The sequence below is a fragment of the Dermacentor albipictus genome, chromosome 3 (genome assembly GCF_038994185.2).
Source record: "Dermacentor albipictus isolate Rhodes 1998 colony chromosome 3, USDA_Dalb.pri_finalv2, whole genome shotgun sequence".
Taxonomy (NCBI): domain Eukaryota; kingdom Metazoa; phylum Arthropoda; class Arachnida; order Ixodida; family Ixodidae; genus Dermacentor; species Dermacentor albipictus.
The window spans coordinates 26,082,713-26,107,841 of NC_091823.1; positions in this window are offsets into that span (position 1 = coordinate 26,082,713).

Sequence of the window (25,129 nt, forward strand, 5' to 3'; positions counted from 1 at the left end):
AAGCGAATATGGGCTGTCATCTATATTCTAAAGCTTGTGCCACTCGGTGCGTTAAAATCAGTTGGCTTTTGTTACAATAACTTAAAGGGCTATAACCGCGTTTTAAAGGTATCGCTCAGATGGACAGCGACGTTGTCTGCCGAAAATACTGGCACTGCAGTACGAGAAGCGGTGGCTATGAGGCCACTACGCAACTAAGCAAGACGTTGGGGGATGAAAATCTGACAGCGGCTGCCGCCCTCGCACATGGGTGCAATGAAAAAGACACGTGTAGTCTTATTTAACTGAATCAGCGTGGTACATTTGACCCTTATTTATTTCTTGTTTTGGCATTAGCCTGCAGAAACGTTGTATATCTCACCTTTCAAAGGTGATTCATTTGTGCCCCGTTAATTGCTTCAAGTGCAAAGAAATATGTCTATTTGTGCAACACAACACATGTAGTCATGATTTTCAAAACTATGACTACATAGACAGACTCGATCACCTTAAAGAAACTCTATCAAACAGGAACCATCCGAACACTGCTCTTCAAAAAGCCTGCACCGTTGTAACCAAACTTCATGGAGCTGAGGTCCTCAAAGTCCTCCCTAAGGTCACAAACAGAAAGGACAACGCCTCTTCTTACTACTAAACGCTCAAACACACTCCCAAACGTAAACAACGTCCTCATTAGGTACTACTTTATTCTCAGCAGAAACTAGAAACTTAATAATATCTTTCCCGGCGCGCTCAGAGTAGCTTACGGACACAACACTAAATTCAAGGACGTTCTTGTACATGCCAAGCTAAAGACAAAGACGAAGCCAATATCCGGTCCCTGTGGCCGACCCAGCCGCCCTACATCTAAACATAGTCATTCTACTACTACAGTAAAAAAAAGTACAGCGTCGGATTACCTTCACAAGGTGACTTCGAGTTTCGCCTGCAGGTTAAGAAACGTAGTCTAATGTCTAGAATCTGCCGCTTGTAACAAAGAATACATAGGTGAGAGTGGACAACAAATTAATAAAAGATTCAATGGACATCTCGAATATAGAAAACACAATTTAACTAACGCAGTAGCCAGCCACTTCAATGAACATGGCCATATATTCGGTAAAGCAAGGCTCTGTATGCTACAAACAAATTTCCGCTGACTTCGTGAAAGGAAATGTACGGAACCATACCTAATACACAAGTTTAAATGCCTACACCCAATTATTATTATTATTATTATTTGTTTTGCACACATATACACATATACACAGGTAACAGGAAAGGGAAAGCGAGGAGCAGGCTGGCAACTGCCACCGGAAGGGGCACAACGCCTGCCTACTCTTCTGAAGGGAGGCGACAGCAACACAGAAATGGAAGATAGGAAGGAGGGGAGGAAAAAAAGAAAAAGGAAAGGAGAGCAACAGGATAAATCTAAAGACCAAAGTAGAACACTGCAACAGGACAAATCTAAAGACTTGGCGTCTCATCGTGGAGAACACAATCAGCCGCATAGCGAACTAGCCATGGACGTGGTTGATAATTGTGGAGGCTGTTCGATGCGGCGTCACTTTAATTCCGGCTGCAGAGTTCTACACCCAACGGGGATCAATCAATAACCACGCATGTATCGCATACGCGTATACGTAACCTCACTTATAACGCATATATCAACCATACGATCTTTTTTCCCATGTACAACCCTCCCGCTTTTTCTGCTGTCACCCTCCTATTTGTTTTTCCGTTTTTTTCTCCGGCTTTTTCTTTTACTTTAGGTTTTTACTTGGTGTTCTTACTTTTTTTTTAAAGATCCACATCGACACATTCTAAAGTCCCAGACGCCAGGATACCTCTTCGGCACCTCGATCGCACAAGGTCGCGCCACTTCTGTAGGCCCCTTTGACGACGCCTATGCCGAACTTCTGAGGCTAACGTCCTTGGTAACACCAAACCGCTGCCTTCTAACTACACTAGCCATTGCCCCGAGACTCCGTGTCGCCATCTTAACACCTTAAAAATTACCTGACGCATTGGTTTTACGCTACTCAGGTCATTCTTTCAACTCGTGCCTTTTTGTTACTCGCACCCTGACCGGCTGACCGGCTCTTCTACAAGCCCAAATGCACGCAGCCCACGACACCTCTGAAGGCTCCCTAAGCTCTCGCTCCCCCCAACACACGACCATCCTATGTCCTCCTCTTTTTTATTTTCTTTTTCTTTTTCTTTTTTTTGCCACCTTCCCATTCTCCCGCTCTTGTCCCCTGGTCTAAGAAACCACGCTTAGAGACGTCAACGACATCGCTAATTTTCCCTTCAGCCTCTTTCTTTATAGCCAGCTACCGCGGACGACGACGGCACGTGACGTCACTCCACTAACCCTTAAAAATTATCCTGCCGAGGATGACAAGCACCCTTTGAGGAAGACAGGCCCTCCTACTGAAAAGTCGGGCAGCCTTCCTGGAACACCTTATCCCTGCTTCTAAATTAATCTCAACAAGATACTTAAGTTCGGTATGTTGTGTTGTGTGTGTGTTGAATGTCGTGTTACTTGTCTGGATTTATTTATTTATTTATTTATTTATTTATTTATTTATTTATTTGTTTGTTTATTTATTTATTTATTTATTTATTCATTTATTATTGCATTCAGAGGGAGCATCAGGCAGCGTGCTACCAGCCGAACCTCTCCGGTTCTCATTAAGAAGAACGTTTGTATGGTGCGGGTTCCACTCTCAGGCTGTTCGGACCCTTAAATGAAAGCCGGATGTACGGCCGAAGGACGCCTGCACCCACTTTCACCAGTGAATAATTGGCGGCAGCGGACTTCCAGTCCATGACATGCCACAGTGGAGATGAACAACGAGCCCATGGCTGCAGTAAAAGCTGACGCGCAGTTTCTCTCTCTCACGACACTCTATTTTTACTGAGGCCCCACGCAGCAAACAGAGAATAAAGTCACCTATACAGGGACATTTTCTATTTGCTTCATCTGCATTACCATGTTTGCACCTGCATCGGATGATCTTTCTACAACGTCGTTATTTATGTGACATCATAGTTACGATCACCGTAGCTGAAAGTGACATCCCATCGAGGAGAAAAGGAGGCAGGCTAGTATACATGTCGCTATTGATACTTGCCGTCTGCATGCAGCTTCCTAAACTTCAGCTTGAGCAGAAGAAGGATCTCTGCCTACAGAAGTAGACACAATACTAAACCATAAATTTTCAAGAAAGTTAGGAAAGAAACAAGGTTCAGACATTTCTTCTTAGCTCAGGGGCCGGCCAGTGTCACCGTTCACTGACATTGATGCATGGGCGCCAAGACAGAGCGGGTCAGCTTCATCAGTGATTCGGTGCGCCTATTAATAGATTGGCAAGCGGCGTAAGCAATCTGTGGATCATGGGATGATGTCTTGTACGGAGCTGAACTTAGTCTAGCCTGAGGAGGGATGAACTGAACTTGGCATGATGCTGGCGAAAAGATAAAAAATAAACTTCAAAGTGAGTGTGGTTTTTCAGGCGACCTGTTGCCATGTCGAAGCAACCTTTCGGTTGCAAATGTGTAGTTGAATTTTGCAGCCATTCCTAGAAGTTACCATCGTACAATTCCTTTCAGTAAGTAAGACATTTATTATTCGTGCGTTGAGGCTTGTACTGAAGAATTCCATTCCTGTCTTCCACGATTAACTTTAGGGTCGCCTAAAAATTGGGACAAATCATTAAATGATGTGGTCGAAGCCGCCAGATACTGGCAGAGTATGTTTGACACGGAAAAGCAGTTCTAAGCGTTTATTTACATAGAAAAACAGGAGAATCATTGCTTCATGCGTCGTGTCAGTTTCTATTACATGTGCTTTACAGCACTGTTTCTTTCCATTTCGATGAACAGGCGTGGTTTCGCAGATGTGTGGGAATGGTGCAAAATCACTAAACGCACATAGGGAACTGTATTCCTGTAGCACTCCTCAGGCAGTTGGGAAAAAGGAAAAAGCTGAAACATGGCTGAAAGGAAAGCTCGATCTTCTTGTAATCCGCGTGGTAGCTTATAGTGGCTATTGCTTCACACTGCTCAGCTCGAGGTCATGGGCTCGATCATTACAATGGAGGCCGCATGTTGATGGCGGCGGAATGCAAAAATGCTTATATATTTAGATTGTGGTACACTTCAAAGAACCCCAAGGGGTCAATTAAGTTATTCGGGAGGCACCACAAAGGCGTGCCTCGGCATAAGATTGCGGTTTTAGGATGTGAAATACACGAATACAATATTTCCGAAAATTTTCTGTGGGAGGAAAAATACGATTTTGTTCCTGTGTTTCCGTTTTTCAGGAAATTTCGTAACTTTCGAAAAAATTTGAAACTCAAGTGAAAATAGCTTTTATTCATTATTCCAGAAATATAAATAAATATCCTTAAATGCATGCGATATTTATGCAAAGAACGCGACGACAATGCAATGACTGCCTTGTTCTGTTCAACGAAAGACTGCCAATTTGATAACTGCGGGAAAAGGTCACTATGTGTCCGAGTCTCTCTCGCATGACACGCTTGCATTAGTATCGATTCCGGCAGCTTTACCATACATATCTTATTGTACGTAGACACGTTTCGAACACATATACTTATGTGCCTTTCGTAAAACTTGCTATGAACATTTCTAATTAAAGGCTTCGCAACTAGCAGCTCAGGGATTGTTGGTGCAAAGGCCTTGTCACCAGGTGCTTTGCGGAGTCTCAGACGCCAGTCCTGGACCAAGATCCAGGTGGCGTCTTGTATACCGCTGCGTTTGCAAAGTTGAACTGAAAACATATAATGAGGACACTTGAAAACTGTGCTACTATTTTTTTCTGTCATCGTTTCTAGAATCGTAGGCTGCACAGCAGTGAATGGAAAATATAAATGTATGTGAAACTTTTAATGTTTTTCCCCACTTTCTCCAACCTAAAAAGAAAACAAAACGCCCTCTTTTTTTTTTTCTGAACCTTTCCGGCCTTTTTCTCGGCTCTTACATCTCTACCTAAAGCTAAAAAGTTTAAAATTAAAGAGTTTTCTCTTGCGCCGAGTGGACCTCCTATCACAACTATATATATCATAGCAGCTCGCGCAGCAGATTAGAACTCATTGAGGCCTGCGCTAGAGAATAACTATACGGCAGAGTACTAAACACTCGCCTTTCTTTTCTTGATGATAGATGGAATAACCCCTACGAACATCTGTAGCTTTGTGCTTGGGGGCCGCACTGAGAACGATATTTTGTTTCTTATGTAATAACGTTGCTTCACGAACACCTCCAAGCGCACATGCGTGCGTACCATTACTTACACGCGTGAGCAAAAGCATACGGACCAAACAACTAATTTTCTCCTTTGCCAGTGAGTGCAACTTAAAATTAAAGACTGCAGTCCAAACTCGGCGTTGTGGATTTTCTAGTGCACTCGCCAGTTTCCGTTTATGCCTGGTAATTACGAAGAAAATTACGTTTTTTTTTCGGCGACCTGCAGTCCGTCTATTTTTGCTCATGGGCGTACCTGTTAGTGGGGACGTGGAAAGAAACGCGTACGCTGATGATCTTCCGACAAAGAATGATTTCGTGCTTACACGTATTTCCTGTGTAGGGACAAGTGACAAAAAATTTTGAGCTTCCCCGGCAACCCACGTCCGCAACAAAAATGGCTAAAACACGCGTATTCCAAAGGCAGGGCAGTGTTGCGTTGTAAGTATTTCGCTTTTCAGCTGTTGGGCCCGAGAAGAATGGCGGAAGCTCTGCGCACCGAGCGCAAGCAGGCGCACGTAAATAGGGAAGGAAGAGGGAAGGAGGAAGGAGGAAGGGAAGGGATAGGGATAGGGATAGGGAAGGAGGAGGGAAGAAGGGCCGGCTTCGCACCAATATTGCTCGGCGCCAACAAATCTCCGTAGTATTTGCGTGTCGGAGTAAACAGATGACGACGTGCACGGTCTCGCTACGGTTGGACGTTTACGAACAGAGCGTGGGGAGCACGTGTTGCGCCGTACGGTGGAAAGGCAAACACAGTCGGAGACCAAGAGAAATAAAGCATTTCCCGGTTGGCTCGGCTCAGACCGTGCGGCACGTCGCTCTCGCGAGACTCTTTCGCCCCTGCGAACGCCTCGATTCGCGGACTCGGAAAGAAGGAGGCGCGTGGGGGAGGGGTAAGAGTTGTTGCGTTCAAGGGTGCGCCCAGGTTTGGGAATCTCACAGCTGGTAATTCCCACGAACCGGTGCACGGCAACCAGGCAGGCGTCGGACATGGCGCGATTCCGCACTATACCGCCCCCCCCCCCCCCTCCCCCCTTTCTCCACGCTTCTCTTGAGCGCTCCGAAATCACCACGTCTGCGCTCTGGGATACGTACGCATCCGCTATCCCTACCTGAGTGTCTACTTAGGTCACAAAGCTTTGTTGCCTTGACGACGTCGCCCCCGAGATAACGGTGGGCCATCCTCCCTCCCCCCCCCCCTCCCCCAGTTGTGGGTGTGTTATGAGCTGCCAGGATGCTCTGAATGACTCCCTTCCATAGCTGCAGTTTTTTTTTGCCGCCCTCAGGAAAGCTCAACGAGGAGGACTTGACACGTGCGATGTATCAGCGTCGCTTGAAGATTACTTCCGGGAAGAATAAAAAAGACGTTCGCTTGGATTTGAAGAGTTTTTTTAGTTGGTGCGCGGTTTAGTTGTGACACGGTAAAGAAACATACTTGCGCGCTTCAAACTACCCTATATTTTTCATTCTGTTCCCTCATACTTCTGAAATTGTAGATGAACTGCGTTTCTTTCGGCGAGGCGTATTTTTAACACGCTTGCGGTAAACTTTTTACTTGCTCGGTCTCCTTCCTTGCTTCTATACTTTGAAATTAAAAATAGTTGGAGTGCAACGAGAAGTCTGGAGTTTGCACATGTATAGCTAAGACGAATGTTATCTCTTACGGAAAGGCAGAACATAAAAAAAAACTGAGATATTTTTCTGCAGCCATGTTCATGAAAGGAAGCGGTAAGGTTCCAGAACATTGCGCACGAAAACGAATGTTGCCGTAAACAAGAAACATTGATGTAGCACATGGGTCGCAAATGAGCACACGTTCTCTGAAATAAAGTAAAATGTGCAGATATAAATCCCACACGCAGAAGGAATGTGGACTTGTACGTAGAAAGCCCCGTAATAGAAGCGCCCATGAACATCACGCAGACAAATGACGGCGGGTCATCGATGTGCTGGTGCTGCATGGCCGCCCGGCATCAATCATGATTCTTCGCTGGGACAGCGGTTCTGGCTGCGCTAGTCTGCAGAGATGTGGGAAGCAAATAGATAGGATAAGGGGGCGATACGTTTCGCTCGCATGGCCGAGGCTGTTGCTGGTTTCGCGCAGTGCTCTGGGAGTACAGAAGGTAGTCCAGAAAGGAGGGCATGATATGCGTATCCAAGTCATGCGCGAATCCTTTAAAGGAGGCCGTTAAACAAATGTAAAGTTGGTACATTACACTTCCAGAATACGGGATTGGTCAGTCCTATCATACATAGATGCTAAAAGAGATAAAAAAGAGAGAGAGAGAGGAAATGGTAAATGAAAAGCAGGGAGGTTAACTAGGATTGAGCGCGCTTGGCTACCCTACACTGGGGGAAGGGAAAAGAGGAGGGAAAGAGTAAGAAAAAGAGAGAAAGTACACTGTGGGTATCGCCAACCCGTGGTAATAGTTTTCTGCTCTATATCACAGACGGTAACCCGATCCTGCAGCTTTCAAAAATCGCAACAGCGCTTTTGTGGCCATGTGTAGCCGTGGCCATGTGTAGCCCATGGTCTCAAGATATTGTTCAAGATGAACGTTATAAATGTCGCTACATGAAAGCCTGTAACGATGTCATCTTAAATTTCCTGCACCCCCTGGCTGTCACCTCACAGCTTTTTTTATTATTTATAGATATTATAGATAAAGAGGGCGTAAATAAATAAAGAGTGCAAATAAATAAAATAGGGTGCCGACTACCCCTTTCTACATGGGTGATATGCATCACATATCACACAGTCTAACAAATTCACAAAATATTATACATCCCAAAAGTTAAAAGAATGTGTATTAAAAATAACACACTTTATGCTGACTCATGTTAAGTGTCAGAGACACCGCAGATACAGTACAATGCACAAATGACATAAAAATGTCATAGTAAAATAAACCATTATAAATGTTTCAAACAAACGCTACAATGCAATACAGATAAAGATACAGAGAGAAAATTGCATACATTGCACATAAATACAACGCGCATTTCATAGTTCACTATTTCATTGCTGTGTCTGTTACCTCCAAGAATTTTTTAAGGGCCGTAGGGGCACGATTTTTATGCCTAGCTGTTAGGCATGGTCCCAGCAGCTTCTTTAGGCTCATTAGCTTTCGCTCGAGCAGCGCAAATGTTGGCGTCAGTCAGTTTCTTGGCTCAAATTATTTGTTGCATTATGAAAGTATGTGTTTAACATCGAGTGACACAGTCACATTTGCAGTGAGTGTTCTTGAACTATTTTGGAGACGCCTGTTGCGATCTATCGGTAAATGCAATGGGGAACCAATATTATAAAGATATGCAGTCTTATCTCTTGAATCAAGCCATGTTCTTTTGCTATTGCATGCTGATGCGTCTCTCAAAATATAGCGCATTTAAGATGTAGTTATAGAAAGTGGGGTGGTCTTGTTCTCTTGACGTCCATCTCGCGCTGCTGCATGAGCTGCACTATTTTCGTCTCTGTTACAGGGTCCCGGTATGAGCTGAAAGACAACCCTATGATGCACCTGATATGCTTTGGTCATCTCTTTTAGCGTTTATTACCGCAGCGGTTCCTTATATATAATGCATTTAAATTGCTAATGGACGTGAGCGCTGCCTGCGAGTCAGTGAAATTAACCTATTTTAGTTTGTTTTCTGCCGAAGTTACAAACCGGACTGCAGGCAGGATGGCAAACAGTTTAGCCGCAGTCGAAGATGTTGCTCGTTATAATCAAACAACTGTTTGTATACCTAAGTGAGGGACGATGAAACGCGGATGTCGATGAATCGGACAAACTGGAGCTATCTGTTCATACATGAGCGTGTACAGGGTATCGCTTACATGTCTGATACAGCGCCATTTGCTGGGAAGCGACCGGGAACATATTTAGTTTCTTTTTTAATTATTCGTTCCACAGGGAAGTCAGTATTCGGAACTGTAAGTACCCGTAGTGGATACGCTGTACCCATGTTTCATTACTCATCAGTGGACAATATAGTAATATTTTCTTGTTCAGTTTTGTGAATGGCATATTTTTCCCTCTTTCTCTACTTCTGTACCGCCTATCACTGAATACAAATTTGTGTTGATTTCGGTGACTTCGGTGATATTGTGTTTCGTGGTGATAACCATTTGTATAACCAGTGGCTAACTGGAGGCAACGCGCTTTTGTACCCACGACCTTCCGCATCCGCCGCCTTGCTAAATAGCTTACAGCAAAAACAAAATGATAAGTTTTCCGATGGTTGTCCGAGTTGGATGCTTTAACCAGTTGGTCAGAATTATTGTTTTGGGCCTGTAATAACAGTGTACTATGACTTTAAAAGATCAAACAAAATCGAATTAGAAAAAAAGGCAAGGAATCAGGTTTTAAAAACGTCAGCCATGGCTCAGTTGGCATCACCACATTAAAACTATATTAGGGCAGCTAATTTACTGATGCTTGGTGACTATTACGTTATGTATTTCCGTGTTTTTTACAGTTGCAAAATCCTAATTTTGATGCTTTCTTTGAAATACTCCCGTGCTGTGCGTACGTGAATATCCGCATCTAATAGTCAGCGTGCATTTTCGTAAGTTGTTTATTGGTACATTAAGATTTAAACAAAAAGTAATATGATCGGATTCAACTCTAAAAACGTGTATTCGTTGAAGATGAAGTGGGCGCTCTTTTTCTAAATTGTACGTTGAAGCATATCCAAAAGTCAAACAGCACCACATCATTGAATACCTACCTTGTCATCTTTCTTGCATATGAAACAATGAACATCCCAAAAAATAAAAGAAGAAGGTAGGAAAACCAAGCGGGAAGAGCGTTTTTATTACAGTCGTTAACACAAGGTCAGTGGATCCCAAGTATCGGAGTTCGAACATTCTGTGGGATTAGACGTTGAATAGGATGACAATAAAGACAATTGTGCGGGTTGCATTTACCATGATAGCTTTCCGCCTTACATAGATTACAACATGAGCGTTCGATCTACATATTTTTTTTGACAGTCACAAAAAATATTGCGCTGCTCTTATACAGGCTGCCTGCAAACAACGGCATTTGAGATCAAATCTGTATCTATTATTATATAAGGTACAAACATTCTTAATGGAGAAAGACTGCAGAACAAAGACGAGGTAATTGATGTTGAAGACGTGCGACAATAGACAGGCGCCAGAAGGGCACAATAAAAGCATATTTGACGGCCGCCGCAAGGAACTTGCCTCGAGTAGCGCTAAGTACGAATACTAGCCGAATCTGGCCATTTCTTCGAGGCGCAGTTTATAAGTGCGGGGAACAGACTTCCGTCGCTACTCCGCCGGCTGCTGCAATATGTCTTCGAGGATATTTATCTAGAATGGAACATGAATGACAGTCGTTTTGAGAAGAATCACCTGACGGAGGACTAGTTGGTCAAGCGAACTTGAAGTCGGGCTTGATAATTGTAAAGCGATAGGCACGTGGTTTGAGGTGGAAGTAATTTTCGGAGTGGTGTCAGATGCAAAGTATCCCTGTGGGCAAAACTCGTATCAGCACTAGTTCCCAGAGGCATCGTGAGCTGAAGCTTTGAAGTAGTGGATTGCGCTACCCCATTTATTTTTGGAGCTCTTCGCGAACGACGAATTGGATAACATGAATTCACAGATAGCGCACGGTGTATTCCAAATGCAGTTGTTTGACATTTAAATAGGATCGGTAAACAAGAAGATTAAGCGGAACACCGAGTTCACGAGCTCACGGGCACACAGACCTGCTCCAGCGTGAGTCATCACACGCAGAGAAATAAGTTGTTACGTGCGACCTAGCCTCAGAATGCTGACATTGAACACGCGTTTGAACCTAATTAACCTTCCCTTTTTCATTTCTTCGACCTTGCATCTAAGCATGACATTTCATCCTCCCCAATTGGTTACTTTTCATTTTTTCTCAGTTGATAATATTTCTCAGTTGATAAGTTTTTTAATTTTATTACAAATAACTTTATCACGCATTGCAGCTCGGCGCAATTAGAAGTGAGATGGAGCAGCAGGAAACAAATGGGCTTTCAACCTGTCCACCTGACGCCCCAACTAAACTTATCTACCACTCAATTCTGGCTAAAACCCGCAACTGCAGTAAGATCAACTGTGGCAGTAGCCGTCAGTATACAACGCGCCTCCCCCCCTCCCTCCATCCCCCCTACCACCCAACCTCCATTTTGGAAAACGAACGTCATCAGTGAGCAATGTAGGCGGCATAATGAGCAGCTCGAAAATCCATATTGCAGCGTCACTTCTATTCGAGGGCAAACGTCAGAAGAAAATGGCGCAGTGATTACCTTGCACTCAACTGCAGTCGCATATTCCTTGCCTGCCAAACACAGAGTGGTTGTTAAAGGTAGCCAGCGCGGCGATATGTGGCAGAGAGGAGGAAAAAGATTGCGGGCGCGAGAGTGAGGACTGCTCTAGCACACTGCCTGTCTCCGAATGGCAGCACAAATGACGTCAGAATAACTCCCCATGGGGCACTCCTCGTGGGGCTGCCGCCTGTCCTTCCCGTTTCGTCTCGCTTAGCCAGACGCCATTTCTATTTTTTTACTTGTAACCGCTTCTATTGAGTGCTAGACAACGCTCATGTCCGGAATATATCTAGAGTGCATATATGGTTTATATGCATTCTTCTGCAGATTGCTTTGAATTTCTGAGCATGGTCTTTCCTTAATATAAAATACCTGATCCGTACTATCTCGATCTTTCGAACAACCGTGAACTGGTATGGCAGTAGTGAAGCTGTTACACGACAGTAACAGTTTATTTTTATATTTATTTCTCTTTGTTATACGCGCTAGACGTTGTCGTTCCCTTCAACCAGTGCTCGTGAATCGATAAGAGGTCATGAGCACAGAGGCAAACATTTCCTAATCTCTCAACCCACGGGACCCTCGGAGTACTTAAACGCTTTTCTTAGTGACTACACAATGTTCTGAGTGAAGTCTTCATTTAAACATTTCAAACAATGCCACAATGATCACAAGGATAGTCGAAAAAGCACAGATGTTGGCCTGCAGCCGATGAGCTTATCGCAATGTACTACGCTGTGCAATACACTTACGAACTCCGCTTGGAGCGGGGTTTGGGGGGGGGGGGGGGAGAAGAGGGACAAGATCTGATTGCTTAAGTCTAAAGTTCTCTCGACGAGCCGTTCAAAAACCGCCTCCTCAGAAACTTAGCCCTTAAATGCATGCATTAAACCATCCAGAGTCTCCTTTCGAAACGCTCGGGTATAAAAATCAAAGTGCCGGACGACTCCTTCGAGCGAGCCAGAGGCGATTAAAGCGCCTCGTTATTGGGATCGCATGGCGTCACCGCGAAGACGGGCTTTCCTGCACTATCAGCCGGGCAGAGTTGATGAGCCCGCTTTCCCCTCCTCCTCTCGCCTGCGCGCTACCGAGAAGAGTAGTTTTGTGACTGTGGTGCGTGGCCTAAATGGGTGTCAGTAATGAGTTCTGCATTATTCGAATCACCACACACGCCGATCTCGCTCCTCCGTTTTCTTGCAAATACAGCGGCACTCTTTCTCGACACAGTCAGGGTGGCGTGGTTCGCCGTCAGCTTGACACATAGGCGATGCGTATGGTGCTCATTTCCATCTTCAGGAGGGAGGCGAGGGCTGTGTTCTATAGGAACGAGCGACACATTTGGGTTCGGAGGGACATGTCTTTAACCGTAGTATCGGAAGCTCGGAGTGGAGAATTTGCAGGCAACCCGAACAAGAATAATAAGCGGGGTCTCAACGTTACTGTATACATGTTTAACAAGTCTTTATTTGTTTCTTGAATTGTGGCTTATGGTACATGGCAGACCAATGTAGGTTAGGCGAAAAGTGCGCATAAACACCTAAGACTTCAAAAATATGAAAATTCCAAGATTGAAAAAGTCAACATGTAAAATTCTTTATTATTTCTAACATGTTTGGAATGGTTTCCGGGGCTAAAAGCTGCGGTTAGTTGCTTAACAGAGGCCCAGAAACCGGATACCAGATAGGACTTCATGCACTCGTGGTGTCCGACCTTGATGTGTATGCCAAATCATGAGCAGATACATATAATTGAGTAAAAAGGGAATTAAAAGTAACAAATCATCAGGAATTAGAATTGTGTAACACGTTGTACGAAATACTAAGAAGAAATGATAACACAAAGAATAGAGTAAAGGTGTTAGAGTAATAAAGTATGCAAGGTTAGATACTAGCATAAATGAAGTTCAATCAAACAGACTGGTGTGCTAATTGGCACTGCATAACGTGAGGCAAAGCGCAAAATAACACGTAAGACTATTGTCAGACGTGCTTTCTTGCGCTTTGCCTCAAGTAAGCATAAACGGTAACATAGAGAGTACAGGAAACACATCAGTTGGTAACACAGCATTACAGTAACAGATCAACACAACTGCTTTAGATAAACATTAAACATTAAACGACTCAACATGAAATTATTCACTGTATAAAACACTACAACGTGAAGCACAAATAATGACAGGATAAGTTTGCCCATGCTCCAACAACGCAACTGAATAAGAACATAAATGAACGCACGCCAAAATAATTTAATCAAAGAATAGTCAACGCAGTAATGTTAATGTGCGTGTCGCCATATGCTTGTATCTATTAAGGAATAACTGAAGGTTATGTTTCAAGGACTTCATTCCCTTCGGTTGTCCTACTTGCTTTTTGCGCTTTGCCTCAAGTTAGCATAAACAGTAACACAGAGAGCACAGGAAACGTATCAGTTGGTAACAGAGCATTAAAACAACACATCAACAGAAATGCGTTAGATAAGCAACAACAGGATTGTAACTTATAAATAATATGGAAACGTGATATCAACCATACGTCAGTGCTACGTGTGCGAATGTAACTATACTGTTGAAGCAGTGCAGCTGATGTAATTAAATGTGTCAAATTGGGTGAAGATACATAGAATGAGCGCAAAACACGACATTCATATATATGCTGTGTCTTCATAATGTTGTATGACTGGAAATAATGTTATGTCGGAGGTAAATAATCAATACTTGCGATGTTGCGAATATCTTTCTTTTGTAATGAAGAAATCTTTGTAACATTCCGTTGTGTAGTAGTGAAACATACCGAACTGCAATAATTAATATGTGAAGCAAATAGTGCGGAATAGATTTGTAGTTTTGTTTTCACTGAAAGAATGGCACGACAACGCGACAGCGCTCCTGTACTCTTGCTGCACACTTGCTTCCCAAAGGCCTACGAAAGTAATACCGGGATGAGGTAGGAGCACCGAACGCTACGTTGTTATCGTTGAGCCCTTTTCAACATGCCACTTAAAGAACAAGCGCCCAATATCATCATTTTCGTGGTCAAAAGTAAATAAATAATCTCATAGTAAGGCAGGACATGCTGCTCTAACAGTTCACCTACTGCATTGCTACGTCTGTTAAAAGCTTGAAAGTGGCTTCGTCCATCAGTTCTTCCGGTGACGTGGTTGTAGGTAACGTCAGGTCACCTCCTCAACTTCATCTTCGCTATACGGCGAACGAAATCAAGACTGGGCTCCCCACCGCTTAGAGTTGGGAGACGCATGAGCTAACCATTGTGCTATCAGACATCTGTAGAGCTTGGTAGTTGGAGGGTAGCTTGTGCGCTGTACATGGACTCCGAGAATGGAGGCGTCTTCGCATGCATTTCGGAGGCCACAGTGGGCAATGCCCTTTAGAGCACGAAAACTATAGAGCATCGCAAAGAACTTGTTCTTCGGAAGATGGCGCTGCTCGCTACGAGAGCCTGATGCTGTAGCAGTAAATGAGTTCTCAGTTGCAAGAATCACTGAAATCTGCTGGATTTTTATTTTATTTTTGTACCAATCAATTGTTATCATATTCCCCGCCTGCGATACTTGAATGTGGTAGGCCTACGCAGCCTTTGTTAATTTCTGGACCTTATTTTGACAATAAAGCCATAGGATAGAAATCAACACAACTACGAACGTCACAAAGAATGGACAAGGAGGAGGAGGAGACAAAGGAGGGAAAAGACAGGGAGGTTAGCCAGTGTAAGTACCGGCTGGCTACCCTGTGCTGGGGATAGGGGTAAAGGGAATAAAAGGAGAAAGAAGAAGAAGAGGAAAAAAAAAGAAAAAAAAAAGAAAATTCACAGAGTAACGCGAAACTACGCTCTACAACGTTCAAAGGCGGTCACACAATTCGCACGTCCTTAAAAACTTCAACAAAGCCCTTAAGGCCTTCAGTGCCGAAGCCCGTCTGGACCAATGTCCTAGAGCTTTTTCCTCTGTAAAGGGGCGATTGTCCAGTTTTGCGAGAGCGGTCACAAGCACTGTTCTTCGCACTGCGTAACGGGGACAGTCACAAAGGAGGTGTTCAATCGTCTCCTCGCAGCCGCAGGTGTCACAAGTAGGGCTGTCGGCCATTCCGATACGGACAAACTTTTCAAAATATTTCATGCGCATCCTTCTGATTTCCTCCTGTACTCAGTATGACCTGCTGCCAACTATTCCTGCAACATCTTCTGCATATTGTGACTGATAAATTTTATCTTCTTTGATACTGTAATGTTGGAGCACTGGACAAGCTGAAGTGGCCTTCTTCAAACCTGGACAGAATAACTTGTCTCCCCTCTAAGATTAACCGAATCAAATGCTTTAAAAGTCCTGTTCTGTCACAAAGTAATACCTGCAGAGCTAGCACTACAGAACACTGCTTAAAAATAAAGACAGCAGCATTACGTGTTTCCGAGGCGATTACCGGCGCTGTAGTTGCCAGCGACGGCAGAGTAAAGCTACAGTCTCACCAAGGAACGCGATAGAAGGCATACCCGAAAAATAATGGGGCTGTCAGCCGGAAGCTTTATAAACGCACGTTGTGGTTTGTCTTGTAATCTATAAAATAACTTTTTTTCCTCTTTTTTTTTTATCCTTCCACTGCTGTGGCCGAGCAAATTCTCAGCGTGGCTGTGATTTTTTTCTGCGCTTCTCTCATACAACAACCATGCGAATCTCGGTTGGTTTGAGTTTCCAACTCCAGTCATCCACCTCCCTTCTTGGATCTTTATTATTCTCAGGAGGGATATTAAAAGGAGGGTGAAGAATCAGTGAGGTAGGAAATATGAGCGATAGATATCGCAATGAAAGAGAAAGAAAGAAAGAAAGAAAGAAAGAAAGAAAGAAAGAAAGAAAGAAAGAAAGAAAGAAAGAAAGAAAGAAAGAAAGAAAGAAAGAAAGAAAGAAAGAAAGAAAGGAGCATCGCTGGGCGCTCACAGCCATTCTGTTTTTTTCTGGAATGTTACTATTATCGGTGTTTGCCTTGGTCGACTGCGCTCGAGAAACGCGCGGTGGGCTTGAAATAAGGATGTTTGAAAGTGGAACCTCGTTCTATTATGCGAGCGCAAAATACTGCAAATCGCACCTCACAGAACCAGAAACAGTTCCTTTTCTTTCCGTTGGCACTTGATAAAGAAGATTTTAAATGAGCTATTAGACATCCCAGTTACCATTCCTAACCGCCAAACCTCATCCTGTAATAACATGTACGTGGCACATATTTTGTTCGGAAATGAAAAATAAAATTTGTTCACTGTACTGACTGCTTTTAAAATTGATGAATCCTTATTTCAGAAGGAATTGCACCCTACTTCGAATACCCGGAGCGAATCCACATGGTTTCATGAGTAAATTCGTGTATATTTTTACAGTACGTAAAAGCGACACGTGATCAAGAGGTTGTGTCGACCCGGGAGATTGCAAGCGAGGACAAGACAGCGACAGCAAAGGAAGCATCTGTGGTCGCTAAAACGGCAAATAGAATACAACATGCCGTTCTGGAAAAGTTAGTACCCTGACGAAGGTGCACCAACGACTCGCTTAGCGGAGCCGGCTTTAGCCGACGACAAAGAGACGCAAGCCGCAAAGTACAAGCGTGTAATGAACTCCGGGTTCGTATAAATGCTCTCGCCATGTGGCGCACTCAATCGGTGGGGGCGTTTATATTCTCTCCCGAGGCTGAGCACAACCAACCAGAACCGGGAAAAGCAGAGAAAAAAATAATAATAGGAAAGTCGCGACAGCAACCTGAGAAGAACCAGAGAACGAACGAAAGTCGGTAAGTCCTCTTAACGACCGAGCAACTGCATCCCCTGTCGCCAGCGTTACGGAGCCTTGAGCAGCTGGCTACGCGTGAACAGTTCTCGGTCTCAGAAACGAGCTGGTCGACGCTAAGGGTGCCAGATAAATATACGCGTGATTACTGCAGCGATGATACCTGCTCGGCACCATCAGCGCACTTATTAGTTCGCCGCGCTACAAAAGACCCAAGAAAGAAAAAATAAAATCATAAACGAACTGCCTTCACACGAGCGGCTTCGTTATACATCTCCGACTGCCGTCTGTGGGTGCGTCGGGGAAACGGCGAGCAGATAACTTGGTTCATTGTGCCCGCTCTTTCCTCTTAACCCATGCACTGCAGAAATGAACGTCTTGAGATTAGGCACAGACAGGGAAGAGGGTGAAAAAATACTTCTCCTCCAGCTGCTGCCTTTGTACTTATTGCCTCAGTTTTGAAGCGTGCATTTTTATATTTCTTCACGAGCGGTTTTATGAGACGAAAAAGCGAAAGAGACACGGATCGTTACAACGTCTGCAATCTCAAAGTTTGTAGGTTCACGAAACGATTTTTCACCTGCTCGTGCCGGGCATATCAACGTAGTGAGAATGTAAGAAGCTATGCTCTGAGAGTAAAAGCTCGAAAAGGGCCTTTAATGCAACCTATGCATTCTATATCAATATTGGCACGAATAGGGAAGCGAATAAGTAAGCATTACACACAGTGTAATGCTAAAAAATCTTTTGTAATGTTACCTGCGTTATATTAACCGAACATGTAGCACAGGATCGGTACTTAACACGCATGCTTCAGCTTCGAACTTCAATTACCAGCGTTTACTTTGCATAGTTATATTGTTCATAATTATCCTGTTTCTATTGTAGTGGCCGATTAACTGACGTCGTATATGGTTCCAGGTAATTCCGCCTTAAAATTGTGTGCGCCTCCGACTAGGGCATCAAAGTGCTCCCTAATGTAAGTGCCCAGTGCAGTATCTGACTTTTGTTAACAATTACGTGATGTTTACTGTTCTGTGTTACTGTACTGTTTACTGTTCTGACAAATATATCGATGATTTAATGAGACTTAACAGGGATGCTGTTAATGTTGTAAGCTGCTAACAGAAAAATGTTAAAAAATTTATTAACGCTAAAACAAAATTTTTAACTTTTTCTTCGGGGCAAAAAATTCCTGCACGTTACCCTCGGTATTATTCGAGTCAACGGAAATACATAGCTCTAAAGAAACTAGACTCCCATTCCTTGGTGTAGAACTAGATAAGCACTCAAAATTTGAGAAACATGTTAACTTAGTCACAAAACAAGTGGCGTATGGTAAGGGTTCTAATGAACGTTTGTTCGTTTCTTATACAGACGCCCTCATGACCATATATTATGGTTTCACTCATAGTCAGATCAATTACTGCGCTTTATAATGGAGCCATGCATACTCAACCCATTACGCTCCTTTGCAGCATGTTCAAAATCAGGCCATAAGAATGATAACATTCAGTACCTTTCGATGCACTGTTTCGTCTTTATTACGCTGTCATAACATGTTGTCAGTTACCAAACTTAACAACCATCCCCTTGGTATCCTTGCACACATATATATTTTGCAGTGGAGCTGTACATGGCTAGGGTATAATAAAATTTTCGTGCCCACACACAAAATCAGCATCATCGATGACTCATACCCCCGTAAGCACTCATATCCTCCGTACGCAAGTATATAATGCAATGGCTCATTGCCCCGTGAATCAGAGGCTTTAGGCACGTATCAAAGTGCAGCGAACAGTGCATATAGTATTCTTTGGAATCACGTCTACAACATGCGTTGTCGGTGATTGGAATGTGGATGTGTCGGAATTGAAAAGGGAGTGGCTTACGCGTTTCGTGTTAGAGACATTTCGCTTGCGATGCCACACCGATTCGACCCAATCGACCACCCAGCGGCGTACGTGCATCGATTTGACATTAACAAGGAATGTGTCTCCAGTAGGGAGTATGCTGATCACCGTATATTATGGCGACCACAAAGCTATTGCGTCCGTCGTTACATAGTGACAATGAGTGTTTAAACAAAGTCTTTACGACAAGTTTTCTTTACTGCGATGTTTACAGCTCCGCTGGTCATCCACCTTCGGAGGGTGGAATGGCCTTGAATTTTTTGTTCAACTTCCTTTACTCGTAATAGCAAATGTCGGTTTGCTATTAATAGCACCACGCGTTTTGCAACGGAAAACAACTTGTTGTTGCCTATGCCCAAAACTAACTATGGTAAATTCGTACCTACATTTGCTGCCAATTCCTTCCGGAACTCTCTTCCCGGAAACATTAAATATAGAACTAATATGACACATTTCAAATCTAATGCACGCTCACTTCTTTCACTGTATTGTTTGTCTGCATTTTGAATTGATGTCTTGTCTCTCCTTTTGCTTTTTTCTCTCAGTCATTTTTTTTTTGACAAATTACACAGACATACTGTGTCGTAGGTTCGACTTCCACCAATCGTATTCGGTTGGAGCTCCTTCATAAACTTTAATTAATTGTGCCTTAACTTCGCCTTTACACCAAAGGTGGTGGGTTCGCTTCCCAGCAGTGGTCCTGGGTTCGACCATCAATTTTGTCGTCATTGAATTTTGGTCCCACCTATGGTCAGCGCTTCGACTCCTACCAAAGGCAATGGATCCGAGTGTCCTAATTAACACTATCATAATTAACTGTGCCTGAACTTCGCCTTATTTAACGCCAAAGGTCGTGGATTCGCCTCCCACCAATGGTCCTGGGTTCGAAAATCAATGGCGTCACCATCAATTTTGGTGCCATTAAATTTTGGTCCCGCCATAGGTCGAGGCTTTGATTCCCTCCAAAGGTCGCGGGTTCATGTGCGTTAATTACTTTTGCCTTAATTAACACCACCGGTCATGGTTCCGACTGCCACCGAAGGTCTTGGGTTCGAGTGTCTTAACTGTATCCTAATTACCTTCGCCTTAATCAACACAAGATATCGCGGGTTCAACTCCCACTAAATGTCTTGGGTTAGAGTGCCTTAACTACCTCTATCTTAACTGTGCCTTAACTTTGCCTTAATTAACACCAAAGGTTGTGGGTTCGCCTCTCATTAATTTTCCTGGGATCTACCATCAACGGTGGCCCTATCAATATTGGTGCCATTGAATTTTGGTTCCACCAATGGTGGAGGGTTCGAGTGCCTTAAAAGCAAAGGTCGTGGTTTCTAGTCCTTCAATGGTCGTGAGTGGCACCATCAATTTTGGTGCCACTGAATTTTGGTGCCATAACACCGGGCGGTCAATTTTTCGATAACGCCGTAGAACGGATTTTGCGACCCATGAGGCACTTAAGGCTTTCGCCTTAATACTTATGACGGCATGGCTAGCGTCACGTTCAGAAAAATTAGGTTTTCGCTCCCACACTTGGTACTTAGAAGAAATTCCCGTCTTTTACTCTTTCATAATTTTTTATCATATCAAGCACTGCATCAGGCGCTTACCACGCAAGGTACTTACACTTCGTCTCGTGTTGGCTACCCAAATAAAGTAGCTATTACTTTCTGCCGAACTGCATTTGCATCTTTTAATGTGAAAGCATTATATGTCCCATAACGCTAGAATCCGTCGTTGTCGACGGCGGCGTGACTGAAAGACGGTACCAAAAATGAGCGACGGTTAAGAGTAAGAACAAATAAAGATGGCTTGAATTCACTTCAAATTCGTCAGGCATGTTTCTGTAAACAAGGTCGATTAATGGAATTAAAAAAAATTCGGTACACTCTGATTGCCCGCAGATGCCTGTACCCCGTGGAAGAAATGTAGTGGGGATCAATGAATATTTCACATCACAAATTTTTCTTTCACACCAACCAAAAAAAAAAGAGGAATGGCCAGTTTCAAGCCAGGCAGCGAAAACTGCACATGTCCCAAGCCATTGCCGAATACTTTATCTCCCGACGCCCGCCGAGAACAGAAGCTCTGGTTGAATGTTGCCATCTGCTCGGCAACAAAGTGACCTCGCTCGGGCCTAAATAAAGTTTACGGTATTGGAACAACTGCGTTTCTGCATGTGTTGTTTTTATTCGGTGTCCATGCATCCATTTACTACAAGATATTGGCACATGAACTTGACAACGCAGGAAGGAAGGAAGGAAATCAACTTTATTCAAGGAACTGCGGGCCACGAGAGCTTTGGGCTCTCATGGAGTGGGCGTCTCCCACGACGGAACCGGGAGGTTGAGCTTCCTGGCGGCGTCGTGGACCTGCTGGACGGCCCAGAGTTGGGGAGCTAGTTCTTCGCGCCGGATTGCTTCCTCAAACTTGCGCTTGTCCGGTTCAGAGTTTATGTGAGCTTGCGAGCACGGCCAGAGTAAATGATAGACGTTAAGGTATGTATTGCAATCGGTGCAATAAGACTTGTCGTAGAGCTCAGGCATGTGATGATGTAGTCTGTTTTGCGTGGGGTGACAATATACAACGCGATTAGTGCTTGTCTTTTTTTATTTCTGAATCAAGGATTACTTGCGCGTATAAGCGCATGAAAAATATGGCGGTTTCAGTGTGTACTACTGGGGTTTTTCTGTATGTTTCTTGTCTTGCTTACAATGTCCACTGGGGGATTTGACTCTTAATTAAGACATTTAAAGCTTTCCGCGCCGCACCACCTTTTTCGAATACGTGCTTGGCGCTGCCGTAAAGCCGATCAATTTGAAACGGCTTTAGGAAACGCTTTCCCATTATAAAACGAAAAGAAAATATTAATAAAACATTACCCTTGATGTGTTTTTCTCCGCTACCCGACCTAAGCTTTGGAAACTTTAGTTGCGCGTCTGTGAAACTGTCGCAAAAACGAATTCTGGGATTTCGCAAGCCAAGATCGTGACCTGGTTATGAGGAACGCCGTAGTGGGGGACTCCAGGTTGCCTTTAACCAACTGGAGCTTTTTGACGTGCGCATAAATCTACGTTCCTGAGCGTTTTTCTTTTTCTTTTTTTTGCGTTTCGCTCCAATAGAAATGAGGCCACCACGACCGGTTTTGAACACGTGGCCTCCATCTCCGCAACGCAACGCCATAGCCACTAATTTACGCGGCACTTAACCTTTCCAATGCAGGAGAAATTGCTGGCGGTGGCAACGTAACTACGTGGCTTGTAAGGCTGAATATATTGGAGAGGCAGAAATAACTTACATGACCAGTTTCAATTATGGGGTTTTTACGTGCCAAAACAACTTTCTGATTATGAGGCACGCCGTAGTGGAGGACTCCGGAAATTTCGACCATCTGGGGTTCTTTAACGTGCACCTAAATCTAAGTACACGGGTGTTTTCGCATTTCGCCCCCATCGAAATGCGGCCGCCGTGGCCGGGATTCGATCCCGTGACCTCGTGCTCAGCAGTCCAACACCATAGCCACTGAGCAACCACAGCGGGTCGTGACTAGTTTCAATTACAACAAATGAGCTAAGAAACAACATTTCCCTATATTTATTATAATTTACTCCATGGCACGCGCTGCAAAAGCACTGTCAAAGCAAGCCAGCGCTTTCTCAAACTTTTGAAGCGCCATTTTTTTACCCCCACTTTGTCGTCGAGCTTGCCCTCCTCATGCCTGAAAAGGTGCCACGAAATGCATCAGTATTCTGCGCCGGCTTACTTTACAGTGCGTAAGAATTAGGAAAGTCTTCTGGGAAAATACCACGTCCAACGCCAATGTATCGGAAGTGTATTAAAAAAAGGAAAATGGAAATGTCCTGAAAGTGTTGTCGGTTCCGGGGATTTTAGCAAAAACACCAATGCTCGAGCACTGACTACCTTCAATCTGAGATTGCAACATGTGCCCTAAACAGAAAATTCAAAGCGCAGCATTAGCAGTTATTTTATCAAATATACGCCGAATTGTGTCAACCTTTTTGTGCATTCCATCTGATTACACAGATTTATACATACTGGGACAGTCGCTTTGTGAGAATATTGTTAAAATAAAAAGAACTGTTGAATCATTGGTGCGATTCTTAAAATAAGTGAGAAAAATGTTTTCTAGGGATTCTTAATTTAATACGATCCTGATTGACACGCTATTCTACACTGAACGAGTTGCACAGACTTTCGCAACGCGCTATCGTGACTTTCCTTGGAGTTCCACTTCACCGTTTCCTTGTGCCCTTTTGTAAATCACGTCGATTTTCTAATTCACTGTTTCCAGGAAACGTTTAAAACGAGTAACCGAATAACGCTTCCGATATGCACGCCTTTCAGAGCTCTCCGTGCCTTTCCAATGCAAACGAAATCAATGCAACTTCGTCGGAAAAAGACGAAGAAAGAAAAATACGACTGCGAAAGGAGCATTAAGTTATTGGGAGGAAATGAACAGAAACGCTCGTTGCATCCATTCGGACAGGTTTTCCTGCACGACCTCCTTCGTCGCGCAGGGTAAACTCGAACGCACCGTATTGAATGTCCCGGGAGAAAGAATTTCTTTTTTACCTTGAGTCAACGTTATATTAAGTTGGTTTTTGTACTTTCTCTTTAGCCAGGCGACTGTCGCTTCTTACCGTCTTCTTGGTAAGCACGTTCCTCTCGCTCTCTTTTTATGTTGCTGCTTACGAAGGTCTGTTGTAAAGAAGCCCAATGCTGTCACGCTGTGCTTACTTTTGCGATTCAGTCGAGATGCGTTAGTTCTTTTTCTCGCAAATCCGATTCGTTCTTTTTTTTTTTCAGAAAGTCGTTTGGCTTTGAAACATGCCTCGTAAACGATACGGTTCTTCTTCCCATGGCGAGAAATGCGGGGCACACAAAAAGAGCAAGCCGTGAGGTGTTAAGCGTCCAAGCGCTCACAGATCCGCATAAAGCTTTCACGCACGAGCGCGCACGCGTGCTGGAGCAAAGCGAGGGCGCCATTTTATCGACTTTAGGGCAAAGTAAGGCGATGAGGCCGTGGGAAAGATGGGAGTAAGGGAAAGAAAAGGCTTCCTTATTTTGTTGGAGGGGAAAACTCTAAAGGAGGACTAGGAAAAGCCATCAAGGCCATAGAAGCTGGCAAATACGTGGCACCGGAAGGGGATAAACTAGTGTAGCGAAATAAACGGCTCGGGACAAACACCGACAAGGTAATATTGCTCGGCACGCAGGGTGCCCACCGGAAGGCAGGTTGTGTGTCTATGTGTGCCGTATTCGTTATGCGTGATTTCTGGCTTGTCTTTCATTCGGCTCCTTTCTCTCTCTCCGAACTCTCAGTTCTTGGAAACGAGGTGGTTCTGAAAATGCGCGTAGAAACGTGCCTTTGTACTAGTGGCACATATGTAGTCCGTGGTATTTAGCGATTGTCCACAGTCCGTAGTCCGCGGCCATCAATATTCATCCATCGTTGATTCCCCACGGTCATCAGAAAACAAAAAATTTGGTCCCACGCTTGTTCAGTGGCAATTACAGATGGCAGGACTGCAAAACTCTGCTTGGTGCACTGAGCATGACAGGTAAGTTGATTTAAAAAAAAATATCCTATAACAAGCGCTTGATGACTAATAAATGTACAATACAATACAATACAATACAATACAATACAATACAATGCAATGCAATACAATACAATACAATGCAATACAATACAATACAATACAATACAATATGTTTATTTAACATCATACGGATGTTGGGTGCACTAAAATTAAGGAAAGTTGCAATATTCTTATTCAAAATTATGTGCCCGTAATGCCTCACAATTAACGATGTTCAGAAATTTCGATCACTTT